Below are 16,700 nucleotides of genomic sequence, written 5' to 3'. Positions count from 1 at the left end.
GAAACGGCTCTGTGAATTGGGGGAGGGAGAGACCCCCAAGCGAAATGTCCCAACCGGTGCCTTCTGCCGGAGGGAGGACCCGGGAGGACATGGGGGTGGCCCAGGCTGGGTTTGGGGTACGGGGCTGATCCCATCTGTCCGCGTCCCGCTGGGACACAAGGACACGGTGACAGGGCAGCATCACCCCAGCAAAACCCGCTGCCGCCTCCCCGAGTCCCGGGGGCCCGTGTGCCCCCCCCCTCCCCTTCCAACCCCCCCCCCCACCGCCGCCCAGGCGGTCCTCCCGGGCCTGGCAGGACATCCCCGGGGCTGGGCTCTTGGCGTTCCTCCCCCGCCCGGTCCCGGGGGCCGCGCATCCCCCCCGGGCGGCGGGGCGGCTTCCCGCTGACCCCCCCCCCCCCCCCCCCGCGCCCTTCGGGCGGTCCCTTCCGCGGGGGCGCCGGGGGAAGGATACGGGCGGGCGCGCCCCGGGGAGCCCCCGGCGGGCTGCGGGGCGATGCCGAGCGGGGACACCGGGGGGGGACAGGGACGGGGACGGGGACGACGACGGGACGACGACACCGGGAGGGGAGGTGTTGTTGGGGGGGAACCGGGGTGCCGCGCCGCGGTGCCGCCCGCGCCGCGATCGATCCGCATCGACCGTCCCCGCCGCGCTGCTCCACTTTCCAGCCAATGTCAGGCGGCGGCGGCGGCGGCGGCCCGGGGAGCCCCGCCGGTGGCACCGCACACCCCGCCTGGCGCGCCGCCCGCGCCGCGCTGCCCCGAAGAACCGGCCTGGACCGCGCCGCGCCGCGGAGCCGCACCGCCGGGCCGGCAGCGGAGGAGCGGGCGGCCAACCAACCGCCGGGCACCCCAGCCGGCACCCGGCTGGGCACGGCACCGGGCACCCCAGCGGGCACCCGAGAGGGCAGTGGGCTGAGCACGGCACCGAGCACCCCAGCGGGCACCCGAGAGGGCACCAGGCTGAGCATGGCACCGGGTAGCCGACCGGGTACCAGACTGGGCGAACAACCGGGCACCGGAGCAGGCACGGAACCAGGGACAGAACCGGGTATCGGACCAGGCACCGCTGCAGTGGGCACTTGAAGCGGGTACAGAACCAGGCAAAGAAGTGGGCACCAGGCTGGGCAGCACCGTACCGGGCGCTGCTGCACCGCGCGCTGCACCGGGCACCAAATCGGGCATCAAACCAGGCAGAGAACCAGGCACTGCAGCGGGCGGCGCTGGGCCGCGCACCGAACCAGGCGCCGAACCTGGCACTGCTGAAGCAGGCACTGAACAGGGCATCAGGCTGGGCAGCATCCTGCCAGGCACCCCATCAGGCAGAACCATGCTGCCACTGAACCAGGCAGCACCGGACCAGACACTTAACCAGGCACAAAACCTAACTGGGCACTGTGCTGGGCAGCACCGCGGCAGCACCAAACCGGGTACCACAGCACCAGGCACCAAACCGGGCACTGAACCCAGGAACAGTGCCAGGCGGCACCACACCAGCACCAAACTGGGCAGTGCCGTGCTGAGCACCAGACTGGGCATTGCCACACTGGGCATTGCCACACTGGGCACTGCACTGGGCACCATGGCACCGGGTGCCACACTGGGCATCACTGCGGCAGGCACTGCACCAGGCTGCACTGCACCAAGTGTAACCACACCGGGCATAACCACCGCATCGCACTGGGTGCTGCACTGCAGCGGGCATCACAGTGGGCACTGCTGCACTAGGCACCGCTCTGGTGCTGTACACCGCACCACCGTCCCGCAGCATCACCCTACACCAGCACCCTACACCACTACTCCCACGCTGCACTCCCCTCCTCCAGTCCCACCCCAGCACCCCACCCTGCCACCCAGTGTGACACTGTGCCAGGTCCCTACCCTGCTGCCCTTCACACTTGCTCCCTGTGCCAGCAGACCCCTGGGAAGGTGCACGTGTGCCCCCAGGGACACCAACACTGCAGCTCTGTCCCCTTAGCACCCGTGAGGTGCTCCTGCACCTTCCCAGCGCTGCCACCTCAAGAGCCTGTCCTAAGGGTGCAAGTGCCACCCACCACCCACGGTTAAGTGGGTGCAGCAGCAACAGGTCTGCCGTCCCTGGGCTGCCAGGACGGGCTCAGCAGTACTGCACCGCCCTTAATTCCTTTGGGATTTTGGGAAGAGGACCGACCCGCGGAGCTAAAGGCTTCGTCTGGCTTTATCCCAGCGGTCCCCCCCAAGTGCCCGTGGCGCCGGTAGGGTGCCGTGGTTGTCGTGCAGCTGCAGGAGGATTGCCGGCTTGCGTTATTTCCGCGATAGCGCCGAAATATGTCCAAACACTGCCTCCATTATCTCCTCCTCGGTTCTCGGCGCAAGCGGGAGAGCGACCCAAGCATGTTTTGAAACGCAGCCTTTGCGCTAGGTACACAAACCGGTGACTTTAGCTTACCACGGAAACGCTCGCCGCTGACTTAATAGAGCAGCTTTTGATTGTGTGGGTAACGCTTTCGAAACCCTCCCGCTGCTCGCCTCAACCGCTTTACAACCGGCAACGCAAACAGTTGAAAAACAAGGCTGGCCAGAGCCTGATTTGAAATAAGCTCCTAATAAAAGTCCCACTGGAGGAGCTGCGCTTCAACTGTACGTTAAGATGAGAGCACCGGTGATGTGTTTTTCGAGGCATCCTTTGTGACAAAGCTGGGGAAGGAGGACTTTTGAGTATCTAATGCTGCTGCACTGAGAACTTCAGAGGATGGTTTTAAGGAGCAGTGAGTAGCTGGAGGGACAGGGACAGGGAGAAGTGTTGGGAGCAGCAGGAAAGGTGGGAATCTGGGGGCTCCCAGGATGGGTTCAGAGCTGTGGAGCACCTGTCCCCACCGATGGACCTCAACCCTGGGCTGGCATCACCCATCTCCTGCTGGGATGCCCCATGTCGCTCCCTGAGGCCAGCAGTGCCCCTCCAGTGCTGGGGGCAGGCTGGAGAGGCTGGCTTAGGTTGATTGCCTGTGAGGGACCACGCCAGCACTGCGGCAGCGTGGGGAGACCCCTATAGATCATATAGGCTATTGGGTAAGTGCTGTGTGCAACCAGTCTTCTCAGCGAGAAGGCAATGGGCGACAGCCAAAGCAGAGAGCGAGGGGGGCTGGCGGATCCCAAGGGTGGGTTGGAGCACCCCAGATGTGCCATCATCACATGTGGCCGCGGCCAGGGGAGGTGAAGCCGGGACCTCGGGGTAGCTTTGGCAGGTGACTCAGTTTCCCTGCACCGATGCCGGCGGGGGGGGCCCAGCTGCCCCCGCCTGCTCACCGGGAGGCCGGTGGCAGTGGTGGCAGTGGTGGTGGCCGTTGGGCTGGCAGGCGGGCGGTTGCAGAGGCTTCCTGTTTCTGCAGGATCCGGCTGGCATTGTGCCGCACAGCGAGGGGGGCAGAGCCTCTTCTTGCACCTGCCCAGAGCATCTGCTAGGGAGAAAATCTCCATGGCAACTCTGCCGGTTCCTCCATCCCTGTTCCACGGGGGACAGGGGACTCTGCCTCTGCCTCCCCCCACGCAGCCAGGATGTCCCTACGGTGGGGACAGGCCACTGGTGCCCTTGGAGATCGGCTTCTGGGAAAGGAAGGCTTTGCTGCGGGGAAGCCCCTTGCCATGGAAACCTGCTGATCCCTCCCTGTGGGGGCTCCAGGTCTCAGACCACCAGTGATGGGAGGTGAGATCTGGGATTCACCAAATTTAGGGGGTGGTTCCCCACTTTGCTCCCAGTTTCAGGGAGGGCAGATCATTTCCCATCTTCCCTGACACATCCCATCAGGACATGCCAAACCTCCCTGTGTCTCAGCTGGAGTTGAGACCTTTGCCCTTTCCAAAGTGTGTGTGTATAGAATTTTGGGGAAGCAACATGAGGTCCAACGGGGCCAGGGCTCCTGAGCCTGGAGCTAGCAGTGAGCCCAGCTACAGGGTGCAAAGTCCACACCGCTTGTTTGGGCATCCTGCCCTGGGACTCCTGATGGGGGGGTGCTGCCCGTCATACAGAGCCCTGGCATCTCCCCCTCACCTCATACAGGTGCAGGGGAAGAAATGGGAGATGCTCTCTTAGGCGTGGAGGTCCTTTCGTGTCTGGTGTCCCTTTGGAAGCTGAGCAGTATGAGCACCCTCAGGCAGCTCCCATGAACCCTGAGCACCCATCGTCTTGCTCTGCCCTTGCTACAGGGGCTCTCTGAGGAACCGTGTGTCCAGGCTCCATGAGCTGTGGGCCCTGGAAGGGGCCATGGAGGAGGTGGGAGGAGATGGTTTTCAGCCGAGGCTGGAGAGGAAAGGGAAGGAAATGAAACTGGAAGCAGCATTCATGAGGGCTGCAGAGACTGTCCTCACATCATCTGGCCCTGCCATTTATAAAGCACAGATCCACCAAGGGAAATACTGGTTTTTTTTGACTCAGTGACTCAGTGCCTTGCAAACCCTCTCCTGGATTCCCGAGTGACTAGGATGCTGGGGAATAACCCCAACGATCCAAAGGCCACCAGTCCCACCAGACCCTCTGGGCACCTGCCACCCCTGCAGCCCCAGCCTGGCTGGTGGTGGTGCCTTTTCTCCTAATTCCTGGGACAGCCGAGCCCCGGGGGGTACCCTCTCCATCCCTTGCCTCCTTGCTGAGCCCCTTTCCCAGATCAGCTGCTGGAAACCCCCAGTCTGTGCATTTTTAAAAGGGGAAAGCAAATTGCAGTGCCAAGCAACTGAATGAGGGAAGCCCAGCCCTCACTCTGGATGAGGGTAGGACCATTTCTCAAATGCAGATGGATTGCCCCATTACAGCGGGATGTCTGAAGGTTTCATTTCTGCAGCAAGGATGCTGCCAGTCCCCATGAAGAGAGGCAGCTTCTGCCCCAGAGGGTTTGCAAAGGGAGGATAAGGAGTGGGACAACTAAAGGAAGTTAGTTTTATAAAGGTGGGAAACTGAGGCACGGGATGATTTAGGGACTCAGTCAAGCCATGTGTGACATGGTGGTAACTGATGTCGAATGCAGATGGCCCGAATCCCAGGCTCTTTTCTGAATTGCTGCTGAATTTTCCCAGAGGCAAAAAATAGCAATTTTTGATTGCCTCTGAAGCACCCGTTGAGGATGCTGAGCCCTCAGGAAGGGGGAGCAATTAGTGGAAAGGCTCCCAGGACACCAACGTGAGCATGAGGAGATGGTCTAGCTGGGAGGGGGAGCAGGGGACAGAGATGATGTCCTCCTCAGGACCATATCAGAGAGGGGTATTTGGGATCATCTGTGAACTGGAGCGAGTGCCAGCAGCCAGATCTCCGTGGAGCATCTGCTAGGGCACACATTGGTCCCCTTCCAGGAGGTCATTCATGCCTGGAGAGCTCAGGACAGCTTGTACAACCTGCTGGTGCCACGTGTAGATAGGGTCCTCACTGGAACAGTCTCTGTGCCCATCCCCAGACTGGCCCAGGAGCGTGCTGTGGCCAAAGCAGCACCGAAGCACCACTCCTGGGATGAGGACCCAGCTGTTCTGGGACCCATAAATCTGACCCCACAGCCAGGGCATTGCTTGAAGAAACCTGGTTTCCACCTCCAGGCAGCATTTGTCCCTTCCTGGGGACCTTGCTGGTGGGCTCGAGCCAGGTGCTGGGGACCGGGTGCCCCTTTTCCTGGCTGCTTGTGGGACACGTGTGTTCTCAGCCCGGCGTTGCCCCCATCCCAGCTTACGTGCCAGGTGGTGGACGAGTTTGGCCTTTGCTGCGGGCAGAGTGAAGCACTTGTTGAGAACTGCCCATGTGTGAAGATAAAATGAAGGGAATGTCACGTCCGGGTGCTGCCGTCTCCAGGAGCGGCTGAGGGGGCCGGGACGCGTTGGAGGTCAGCGCTGCTGGTGCCCGAGCAGCAGGAGGAGCTGTGATGGGCTGAGCCTACTGGCTGCACCCCTCTCAGACATCATCTGTACGGTTCGTGCAGAGCAAAAGGACCCCAGGACCTCCCCAGGGGTGTCTGAACCCCAAACCCTCCCGTTTGCCCCACTGTGGGCTGCGTCCCTCCCGTCCCGCTGTGCCTGGACTCCAGTGGAAGTCCCCAGCTGACTGCGGAGGGTCTCATCCTGACCAGGCGCTGGACTTTTCAAGCGGGTCTGAAGTGGAGAGGAATTGCTCTTGAAAGCAAAAGGCATCATGAGCTAGCCCACGGTTGGGTGGCTGGTGTACCTGCCCTGAGCTGTGCCAGTGCTCCTGGCCAGGAGGAGCTCGGATGCTTGGGACCTAGGCAAGGGCTGGACAAAATGTGCTCATCACCCCGATTCGGACCAGAATCTGCTATTTTAATCGCTGTGACCTAATGTTCTGTAGGTGCCTTTGAAAATAGCTGGAGGGCGGTTGCAGGGGCTGGGTTTCAGCAGGGCTCCCGAACCGGGGCCGTGACGGGGCAGCACCACAGGGCAGTTCAACAGAGAAACCCCGAGGAACTGAAACTGCTGAATGTGGAGAGAGGGAAAACGTTTGATCCAGATAATGCCAGAGCACCGGGTCGCTGCAGAACGTGAGAACAGGAAAAGATGGCAGAGTCCAAGGGAACGATGCTGAAGTCATCTGCGTTAAAAATGGCACCAAAATCAGCCTTTTCCTGTGAAATAATTTGGCTGGAATCAAATTGTTTTTCCTGATGGCAGCCAGCTCCTTTAGGGGTTAACTGCAGCCCTGTCTAGAGAACTGTAAAAGGTGTTTCCGAAATATTTCCACTGCCCCGTTGTTTTTATGGCCAGGAAAGGCAGGGCAGGCCTGCCTGGGCAGGAGGGGGCTGCTGGCTGGCCATGCAGATGGAAACCAGGTTCAGGAGAGCAAGTGGGAATTTCAGGCTGGGCATTGGGAAAGTCACCCAGCAGTGGGGGTGGATACAGGAACGGACCTTGCCCCATCGATGCACCCCAGATGCCATAAGGGTGACAAATGGTCCTCCCTGGCTTGGGGAACAGTGTGAGGCTGCTCAGACGGAGGTGTTGGGGTCAGCTCTGGCCAGTCGCTTTCAAGGAGGGTTATGGAGGGTCTGGAGGGCCTGTGGGTGGGGTTGGGTTTTTTTGGCGATTGTGGAGTCACATTCAGCCAGCCTAATTCTCCTGCCCTTGCCTGGTGTTGATGGCTGAGACCTTCATGAGTCTCACACAAGGGAGAGGATGGAGAGGTACAACACCCTTCTGACGGTGGATGTCAAGGTCGAAGTGGGTAGAGACACAGAGGTTTGCAGATCTGAAGGCCACAGGAGATGCTGTGATCCTGCCCGGATGCTCTCCTCCATGTGCCCTCGGCTATCTGACTTCATCGGTGTGCCCTTGGTCAGGCTTGGACACATGCAGGAGGCAAAGTCCTGAGGGATACAGAGGGTGCTGGCCATTGGCGTGCTGGACACCCCAGAACTCACCCCAAAAAGCGCATTGCAGAGAGCATGGCTAGCAGGCGAGCTTTGCTCTGGCCCATACCGAGCATCCAGGAGGTTCCCTCCTGCCTGATCCCTCCTTTCAGCCACCTCCAGCACTGATGCTTGTGCTGCGCTTGCTCCCTCCCGCTCTCCTGCGCAAGCCTTGGCTGCCCCTCTTCCCCGTGCTTTCAGGCCAGAGAGGTTTCCAAGTGCTTTATGCTTAAGCTCAGGCCCAGAAATTTGTGTCCAGGCTGCGGCAATGAAGCAGCAGCCAAGTCTGATTTGGGCAAAAAGTATATTGAATTCCCTGACCTGTGCAGTACAGGACGTGAAATGGGAAGGTGGCCGAGGAGTCGCCTCTCCAAAGCATCTCTGTGTTTGCAAGGGTGTCCCCAGGGAGCCCAGCTGGGACGGTGGCTGGGGGGGGGGCGTGCATGGGCTCCGGGCTGCACTGAGGGGCATCCCGGGGTTAAGGATAAATGAAGGAAAGACGTGACATTTTGTGATGGGAGTTCTGCAGATGTGTGGCTCGTGGCCGGAGGCCGGCTTGCAACCGTGTGCGCGGGTGGCTGGCAGAAGCAGGCACTCAGTGGCCAGGCTCACCCGGCCAAGTTGAGGGGAATTTTTATTTTCACTCTGTGCCTTTTCTCGCTCTCAGAAGTAATGAAATGCAGGAGCCAGCATTAATGCACCATTAAGACTGCAAATTTCAGCACGCAGCCATCAGGAAATGCAAATACTCGGGTCTACCATCAGCTCTACCTCTGCTGTGACAGCGGAGGAGAGGGCTGGCACGTGGCTGACCTTTGCTACTGTGATGAAATCCCCGGTGATGCTCAGCTTCTGGCTCTTGCCTCCCTCCCCTAACTCTTTGTCTTCCCCCACCTATGCCTGGGATCGCCCCTCTGCCAGCCCTCGGGGGCACAGGGCAGAAGGGGGTGGCACAAGGCGGTGGTTGAGCTCATCCGTGCTCATCCATGGAGGGTCTCCCTTGCTTCGGGACCCAGTACCCATAACCTGTGGCTTGGGATGCTCCTGGGGGCCTGGGGTTCCCAGGGGAGTGGGATGGGGGGAGGCAAGCTGTGCTGTGGGTCCTTCAGCTGTGCAGGGATGTGTCCATCCTCAGGCCACCAAGGGTGACAGCCTGAGGAAGAAAAAGAGAAGGGCTGTCAGTGGAGGAGGCTGCAGGAGCCTTTTCTGCAGCCAGTGAGCACCGCCTGTTCTACCTCGCAATTGTACTGTGCTTCGCTGGCAGGGACCTGCTTTTCCATAAATTTGGGTGGAAGGGAGAGTTTGGCAGAGCCCTGGGCTGCAGGGAAGGATTTACGGCTGCTCTGGCTGCTCTTGTTCTCCTTGCAGTGCTGGGGCTCCTACATAAATGCCCCGTGGGAGGAGAAGGTGGAGGAGGGAGCCCGTGCTGGCATCCATCTGGGGAACGGGGTCCCAGCCAGCACCAGATCAGGGGACAAAGGGGCTGGAGGAGCCAGGATGAAGAGGGACATCCTTGGTCCACCTGCAGGTCTGCAGCAACGGTGGGGCTGGGAGCTCCAGGGCAGTGTTGCGACCCCCATGCCGGGCTGGAGGTGGGTAATGCTGCCCAGCATGGGCACAGCTTGACACCAAGTCTCCCAGCAACGGGGAACTGGTGGGAAGACACCTCGTCCACCTCCAGGAAGCCGTTGAAATCTCCCGCATGGCCTGGCCATGTGCCGTGGGTCCCCGAAATACCTGGAGCACCTCATCCCCTGGAGCACCTCATCCCCTGGAGCACCTTGGGCAAGGCCACTGGCCGCTGCGGGTCCCAGTGGCGAGCACTGTCCTCCTTGAGCAGGCAGCAGCAGGCTTCTAGGTGCATGTTTGCTGACAACTGATGGGTTTCCACCACCAGCCCATTGCCTCCTGCGCAGCTGGCAGCCCAGCGGGTCGTCCCAGGAGCTCCCGCCGGCTCAGGTGGTGCATGTCAGCGCATCCCTCCTGGAACACATTGAGCCCAGGAAGCATCTGGGGCCAGGACATGTGGGGGAAAACAATCTCTGATAGCTCCAGCTTGCTCTGGGCTGTTAGAGGGGATGAGTTGTGCTGCCCCAGACTGCTGGGAAAGGATGTTTTCCCTCTTTCCATCCAGAGCTTAAGTTTTCCAGGCAGCCTTGGGATGCCAGGAACAGTGCTGGAGCTTTCCCGGTGGAGCCTCGTGGCTCTTTATTCTTCCTGTCTCTCTTGCCCACTCTCTTTAACTTGAAACAAGAGTCGCCTGAGGAGGGAGACGCATCTCAAATGTCCCTCCTCTCTCCTTTGTGGCAAGCGCAAAATAGGTATCGGCCATGTTATATTTCCAGATGGAAACGTGAGGCCTGAGGATGGATAAAGAGTTTTCCAAGGCTTTGGAGCAAGGTGTGGACAGCGCTGAGAATAGCATCGCGAAATCTCAACTGCCAAGCCCTTAGCCTAACCAGAAGGTTATTCTTCTTCCCTTATGCTCATACATATCCATTAGGATGAGACCATATGTGTGAGATGTAGATGAATTTCTTTCCTCTTGACAAGTCCAGTTGGTCTTCCTAGGTAAGGAGATGGTGGTCTGTTCCCATCCAACTCTAGGCTGGCTCTTTGCCGTGATTTCTTGGGTTGTGTTTGCCCCGGAAGAAATGGAGCTACAAGTTGGAGCTTCAGGCCTAGCTCTTCTCCGCCTGCTGGGGCTTTCAATACCAGACATTCCTGGGGGGCTGCAGAGGTCCGCCCTGAGCATGGGGTGTGGGTGAGTGAAGGGAAGCCTTCAGTGGAGAGCAGCAAGGTGGGATGGGGTGGTGGGGAGGAGCAGCTGGCTGGGAGCGCTGGGAGCGCTGGGAGCCCATCTGGCCCGTTCCCAGTAACGACCAGTGCTCCCAGCCAGGTCACAGAGAGCTTCCTGGTGAAGAGGCAGCTTCTCTGACAGCAGGAGAGTGGGTGAGCGCTGGTTCCTGCTTTTCAGGTGGCTACACAGGGTGTCTCCCAGAAGACCTTGATGGCACCCTTGCACATCTCAGCTTGCCCAGGAATTTGGTGCTGTCCTTGTAGTTGAACTCCTATGTTGAAGGGTCCCTTGAAGATGAAGCCAGGAGAGATATCTTGGAGGTTTCTTAGGTGGTTAAGGATGTGATGTGAGACATGCAGTTCTTGCTAAGCCCCTAAGCTTCCTTTCTGGAGGAAGAGTCATCTGGACATAATGGGTCCTTTTGACATCTTCCAATCCATTACAGGCTGCAGATCAGTGCAGAGGTGGCATCAGCCTGAATGATAGATGGTGTTTAGGTGATCAAGGGGGGACAGCTTCCTATACCCATAGAGTCAGATCTGTCAGCTTCTTTCAATAGCATTGATCACACATTGCTGCTGACGTCTTTTACGGGCAGTAAATGGGAGCAGAGAGGAGTGCGGTGGGTTTGGGCATTGCTCCAGCATGTAAGAGTCAGGGGGTGTTTGCTCCTCAGGTCTAAGATGGTGGAGCTGGCCAAAGGATCCCAACCCAAGCAGAGAAGGTAGCGTTTGAGAGTCCTTTCTGCAAGAAAGGCAGTGCACGGCTCACGTCCACAGCCCTTCTGTCAATGGTGTCTCGGTCAAGGCTCAGCTGCAGCAGCATTGCTGGGAAGAGGGGATGTGAAATGGGGAGGAATGTGTCCAGGCAGGATCTCACAGCGGAGGGACCCACTGCATGCCTTTTCTCAGAGGCCTCGTGACTGTGGGCAGTGACAGAGCATCCTTTGTCTGGCAGACCATCTCAGCCTCACTCAGACTTTCTTGCTTCCAAACAAGGTGCAGCCTGGGCGTTCAGCAGGGTGACCCAACCTGCCTCTGCAGGGATGTGATGGATGATGGGGATTTTCACGGAGACCCTCATAACCCTTAGGGTTAAACTGTGCTCTGAGGTTACCATGCTTCTGGGGCTCCTGAGAGATTAACTTCTTCAGAGCACCCCCCCCAGGTTGGTGTCCTCGCTGGCAAGTGGCTCTGCTCCCAGGGCTCCTGGTGGGCCAGCTCCTCCAAACTGGGCCCTGCCGTGGTGCAAAGGGTTCCCTGTAAAATGGGTTTGGTCCCCTGCATAGGCAATCCAGACATCATCTCCTTCTCCTGTGCCCATGGACATAGCTGGCTGCTGGCCCATGTACACCAACGTGTCTGGAGGGATGCTGCCGTGAACCAGGTCTTATGCTACAAGCTCCAGGCCATTGCTTCTCTGCGGTCTTCAATAAAGCACTAACATGCTCAGATGAGACTCGCCATCATCCCCAGGAACCCAGATTCCTGCTGCCTGCTGAGGCTGCCTGCTGGGAAGGTGTATGGGTAATACCAGGGGTGCAGGCAGCATGGAGGTTGGTGTGCTGGGCAGGTGATGTCCTGGCTATGCCAGTGAGGAGGAGGCCAGCACAGTTTCGATGGTTGTTTCTCCACGGCTCCTGATTCAAGCATGCCCAAATTAGCTCTTGCCATAAGTAATTTCTGATATTTCCCAGGGAAATCATTTAACTTGCACGTCTTTTTTTAAAATCGCGGTTGCCCTGACCCATTTATGTTTGCTTGTTTGGGTGGACGGCTGCTGCAGACAGAAGCGGTTTGGAAAGCCCCATCTGGCCCCGCAGTCCTGGCAGTGGGGGCTTGTGAGGAGGGACCATGTCAAGCAGGTGTCCTCTCATCCCAGGGACCGGGTCTGAAGGATCCTGTCCCACCAAGGGACTGATGCTGGATCCGAGATGGTGACACAGGGCTGGCCAGGAGATGAAACATGGGAGGACACAAGTGGACTGGCAATCATTTCCTCCCTGAGTCTGGCTTGCTCTGCATTTCAGCTCCCACCTGAAGGGCAATCACCCTGGTCTGAGAATGGGAGTTCTCATGCTGCTAGTGTCTTTCCCAGACCTGGCTGCTGAGCAGCAGTTTGGGGGGAGCCAAAAATCTGCAGGCACTAGGAAAAGTCCCTTGTTATTGTGACCCAGGACCAGTGTCCCCTGCCTGGCCGTGCATCATGGCACTTGCCTGTCCCTCTCTCGTTGGCAGGACTCAGGCACCGCTTCCGTAACCCCCCAGCACAGACGTAGGCAGCAGGAGCCACCAGGAAGGGATCCGAGCTGCACCGACGTGCCCCAGCCCCGCGGCTGCCTGCCCTGCCTGCGCAGGCAGATGGCTTTTGCAGGGCGCTCCGGATGTTGGAGCGAGGCTATTTTGGACCACGTGGGCGTCTGAATTCCAGGCGAATCCCCGGCTCAAAAAAAAAAAAAAACCCCAATGCCTGCCAGGGTCCCCGGAGGTGGAAATGCTGCAGCTCGAGTGTCCTCGTGGCTCTCCTGCCGCCTGGCACGTAGGCGTGCCTGCAGCTACGCCTGCTCGCCCAGCAGCCCACACGGTCCTCGGCCCTGTGGCAGAGACCCGTCGCGCCTGCTCGCCCTTTTCCCGGCAAAGGCTGCGTGTGCGGGGCGCCCGGATGGCCGTGGTGTCCCTTGGCACCATGTGAGCAGCTCCTCGGCCCCCAGAAGAGGCCGATTTGGGTGGGCATCTTGCCTTGCCTCGTTGCTGCGGGCTGGGGGATGCTCGCCAGCCCCCACGGCTCTCCGTGCCTCGCTCCCCCCCTCGCTCCGCCACACTGGGGTGGGAGAGGGCAGAGGGAAAACGGCTTCCTGCCCTTCTCCCAACCGCCGGCGCGGCGTCTGTTTGCTTTGAGGCCCGGGTCCCTCCTGCCAGGACATTCCCGGGCAGCGGCTGCTGCTGTTTGCAGAGGAGCCTGGGGGACAGCCTGGACTGTGGCCCCCCCAGCTGCAAAGGCCAGTGCCACATGCCTGCTCTTGCACCCGTGTCCCCCTCCCTGAGTGCCCCGGGGACCCAGGCTGGGCTCCCACGAGGGACGCGAACCAGCCAGCAACCACCGTGGGCAGCGGGGGCTCGTGTGTCCCCCCCGCCCAGCTCTTTCCAGGAAAGGGTGGCCGGACTCTGCACCGCTGAGCGGCTGCGGCATGTCCCCGGGAAGCGGGACCAGTGTGAGCCGCTGCGGCCAGCGCCTGCCATGTGGGAGACAGCTGGGGTTAAAAATTAACACAGACAGAGCCTCAATTAATGGGCGGCAGGGACTGGTGGAGGGTTACGTGAGGCTCGGGGCACCCCCTTCTTGGGACTCAAAGCTTTTGCAGCGGGGAAGGTGGGAACTCCCGTGGTCCCCCCAACCAGGGGACGAGGAGGTGTTGTGTCCCCTGGGCTTGGCTGGGCACAGGCAGAGCCCTACGCCCCCGGGGCAGCCGGCCGAGCATGATGGTGGGTCACTCTGACCCCAAGTGCAGTGGGTATGCTCTTAGAGGTTGGCACCCAAAAAAATGCCAGCTGCTTGAGCTCCAATTTCTGACACCATCAGGGCCCAGGGAGCAAACTGGTTTTTAAAAAAATGTAAGGGGTTTGTGCCAGCCTGACCCCAGTTTGCTGAGGCGGGGGGTCTCCCAGCACAGCATCTGGAGGAGGTTGTCCAGCTTCCCAGTGCTAGGTCCCAGCAGGTTCCCCCACCCCAGTAGCTGAAGAAATCCAACCCCCTCCCTGAAATCAGGGATGTCACCAAGGCCTGGGGCTCCCGGCACAGTGTCTGGCCGGATTTGGGTCCCCTGCACCAGAAGACGCCCTGCACCCGGTGCGGAGGAGGTGGCAAGCAACTGCCAGCTCTGTAACCCACTTGGATGGCAGCGGCCGGGCTGGGGGGGTGTGTGTTCAGGTTGGGGTTGGGTATTTTGGAGCGTGTTTGTGCTCCGGAGGCTGTTGGGACGCGTCTCCCGCTCACGCAGCCTTGGCAGCCCTCCAGCTGCTATCCCATAGTGCCCCGCTGCCACCCGGGGGGGCCATGAACCTGCGTGACCCCCCCCACCGCTGCAGGGTCAGGCTGCCCAGCATCACCTCCACATCCCGTGTCCCCCACCCAAGTTATTCCCAGCCCTGTGCCTCTGCCTGGAGCCGGGCAGGGGTCCGGGTTCGCTCCCTGGCTGCGGAGGAGGCAGCACAGACCCCGCTGCAGGAGCCTCGTGCCCAACATGTCGGGGAAGATTTTGGCACCGGTTCTGGCAGGCAGAGACCTGAGGCAGCGCTGCTGTCTGCAGGTGGGCTTTCCACCCTGTCCCCTTGCTATCCGTCCCTGTCCCCTGTGCCTTCCATCCCTGGCCCCTGTGGCCTCCATCCCTCATCTACCTTGCCCTCTATCCTGCCCCCCTTGCCTTCCACCCCTGTCCCAGCCACGCTCCAGCCCCCTATTCCCCTCGCCCTCCATTCCTGTCCCCCTTGCCTTCCATCCCCATCCCTGTCATCCTCCAACGCTGTCCCCCTCACCCTCCAACCCTGTCCCCCTCACCCTCCATCCCCGTCCCCCTCATCTTCCATCCCCTGCCCTGTCATCCTCCATCCCTGTCCCATTTGCCCTCCATCCTCATCCTTGTCATCCTCCATCCCCAACTCCCTCACTCTCCATCCCTGTCATCCTCCATCCCTGTCCCCTTTGCTCTCCATCCCCATCCCCCTGTCCCCCGCAGCCCCCAGCATGCCAAGGGATAAGGGTCCAGTAGCAGGACAGAGGCTCACAGGCTGCATCCCCAGGAGGACGCCCTTGTCCCTGTGCCGTGGGGATGTGCCAGTTTGGGGGCACTGGGGGACCACGTCCTCCCCAGGGTGGAGCACTGGGTGTCGGGCAGTGGGAGCCAACTCGGGGACGCTGGGGAGCCTGGAGATTTGCTGGATTTGCTGGGCAGCACTGGGCTGGAGCCCCAGCTTTGCTGCTGTCACTGTGAGCGAGTCCCTGCTTGGCTCCGTGCCTCAGTTTCCCCTCTCTCTTAGAGAGACTTCAGCCCTCAGTAAAGGCAATTTTCATTCACATGAGTTTTCCACGTATGCTGAGCACTGAAATCCTGCTGCGGCCGGGAGACGACATTCGGTGGGTGGCAAACTCCAGGTGCAATCGCTGGAGGCCCTGCCTTCGCAAGGGGGACGGCAGTACCCTGCAGCTCACGGTGGCATCAGGGGGGTCGGGGCACATTTGGGTCCTTAAAAATAGCAAAAAAAGGGTAAATGAAACTCCCTGGGTGAAGCCCGCCCAGGTGAGGAGATGTCGTAAGCCGGGCGGCGTTGCCGGCGTCACTGCGGCCGGGCTGTGGTGGCTGGGTTGCGGTGCTGGTGGGATGCTGTCCCCTCTCCCGCGTCACTGGTGCCACCCGCATCCCACGCACCTGGCACAAGGCTCTTCCGCCGCCTCTTTTTTTGGGGGCGAGAGGCTGAACGGCACAGGCAGGCAGGCGAGGAGCGTGCCGGAGAGGGTGAGCAGAGGAGCTGAGGGTGACGAGCCAGGGCCGGTGGTGATGCCAGCCAGGGACCGGGCACAAAGGGTGCCCAGGAGGACGGGGCAGTGCCTCCCCCCCCTCACTGCCAGCCGGGAGGGAGATTTTTGGGAAGCCAGAGCATCGTTACAGCGCCCGCGTTTGAAAATCCCAGTCGCTAAATATGCGAAAGGCGCATAATTAACGAGACGTGGATCAAATACAAACAGCGCATCCTCGCTGCTTGCCCCCCCCCCCCCGCCCCATCTTACATTTTTTGTTTCATTTCGAGGCAGGAGTGGGGTGGGAAGCGATTTCGCATTCCTGCGAAAAAAAAAAAAATCAACGGCAACACAAACCCAGTTTCATTTTTGTCAGGGTTTCTGCTTTTGGGAGGTTTTGGGTATTTTGCTGGCAACCAAAAAGGCTGCAGGAATTGGGGGTGGTGGGGTTTTTTTTGGGCTGTTTGTCCCTGGAAAGCTGCTTTCAGCTGAGGAGTGGGGGTTTAATGAATTTTTTAACCTTCCAATTTTTCGGTGCCCACCCCTCAAAGGGGAAAAAAGAAATCTCAAAATCTCCCCCCCAAGGAGCCAAAAAAAATCCTGCCAAAAAGTTGAGCAGAAAACTTCTGTGCCAGGCGTTCCCCCTGCCCCCCCGCTGGGGCCAAACCTCGGGGGGGGGGGATTTTGTCCCCTCCCTCCGTGTGACTTATCGGTACCATCGATTATTTGCTGTTTATTCAGGGGGTTTTCAACCGATGTTGCACCTTGGGGACTGGAGAGGTCCCTCCCGGTGGCGGCGGCAGGCTCGGGGCTCAGGGGCTCCCTCGCTGGGGTTCCCCACCCCCGGACCGATGTGATGATCCCTGTGGATCCAGGTGTGGTGGTGGAGTGGGGGGGTCCTGCACCCCAGGGGTTCCCCCCTCTGTACCTCGGGCACCCGGGGGTGACCCTGGCTCCTGTGCCCCGCTGGCAGCTGCACCCCACGGCGGGGATAGAGGGATGGGGCACCCCACAGGGGA

General features: G+C 60.2%; 1 long non-coding RNA gene across 1 annotated transcript; it reads left to right on the top strand.

Moving 5' to 3' along the window:
• The first annotated feature begins 14,267 nt into the window (after nt 1–14,267).
• On the top strand, nt 14,268–15,240 carry LOC138682364 (uncharacterized). Its single transcript, XR_011322461.1, has 2 exons — nt 14,268–14,476; nt 14,903–15,240. It is a non-coding gene; the product is annotated as an uncharacterized lncRNA (long non-coding RNA).
• Nucleotides 15,241–16,700: the final 1,460 nt, after the last annotated feature.

The sequence above is a fragment of the Haliaeetus albicilla genome, chromosome 27, assembly GCF_947461875.1.
Source record: "Haliaeetus albicilla chromosome 27, bHalAlb1.1, whole genome shotgun sequence".
Classification (NCBI taxonomy): domain Eukaryota; kingdom Metazoa; phylum Chordata; class Aves; order Accipitriformes; family Accipitridae; genus Haliaeetus; species Haliaeetus albicilla.
Note: the sequence above shows the minus strand (reverse complement) of the source record. Positions and strands in the feature narration are given on the sequence as shown.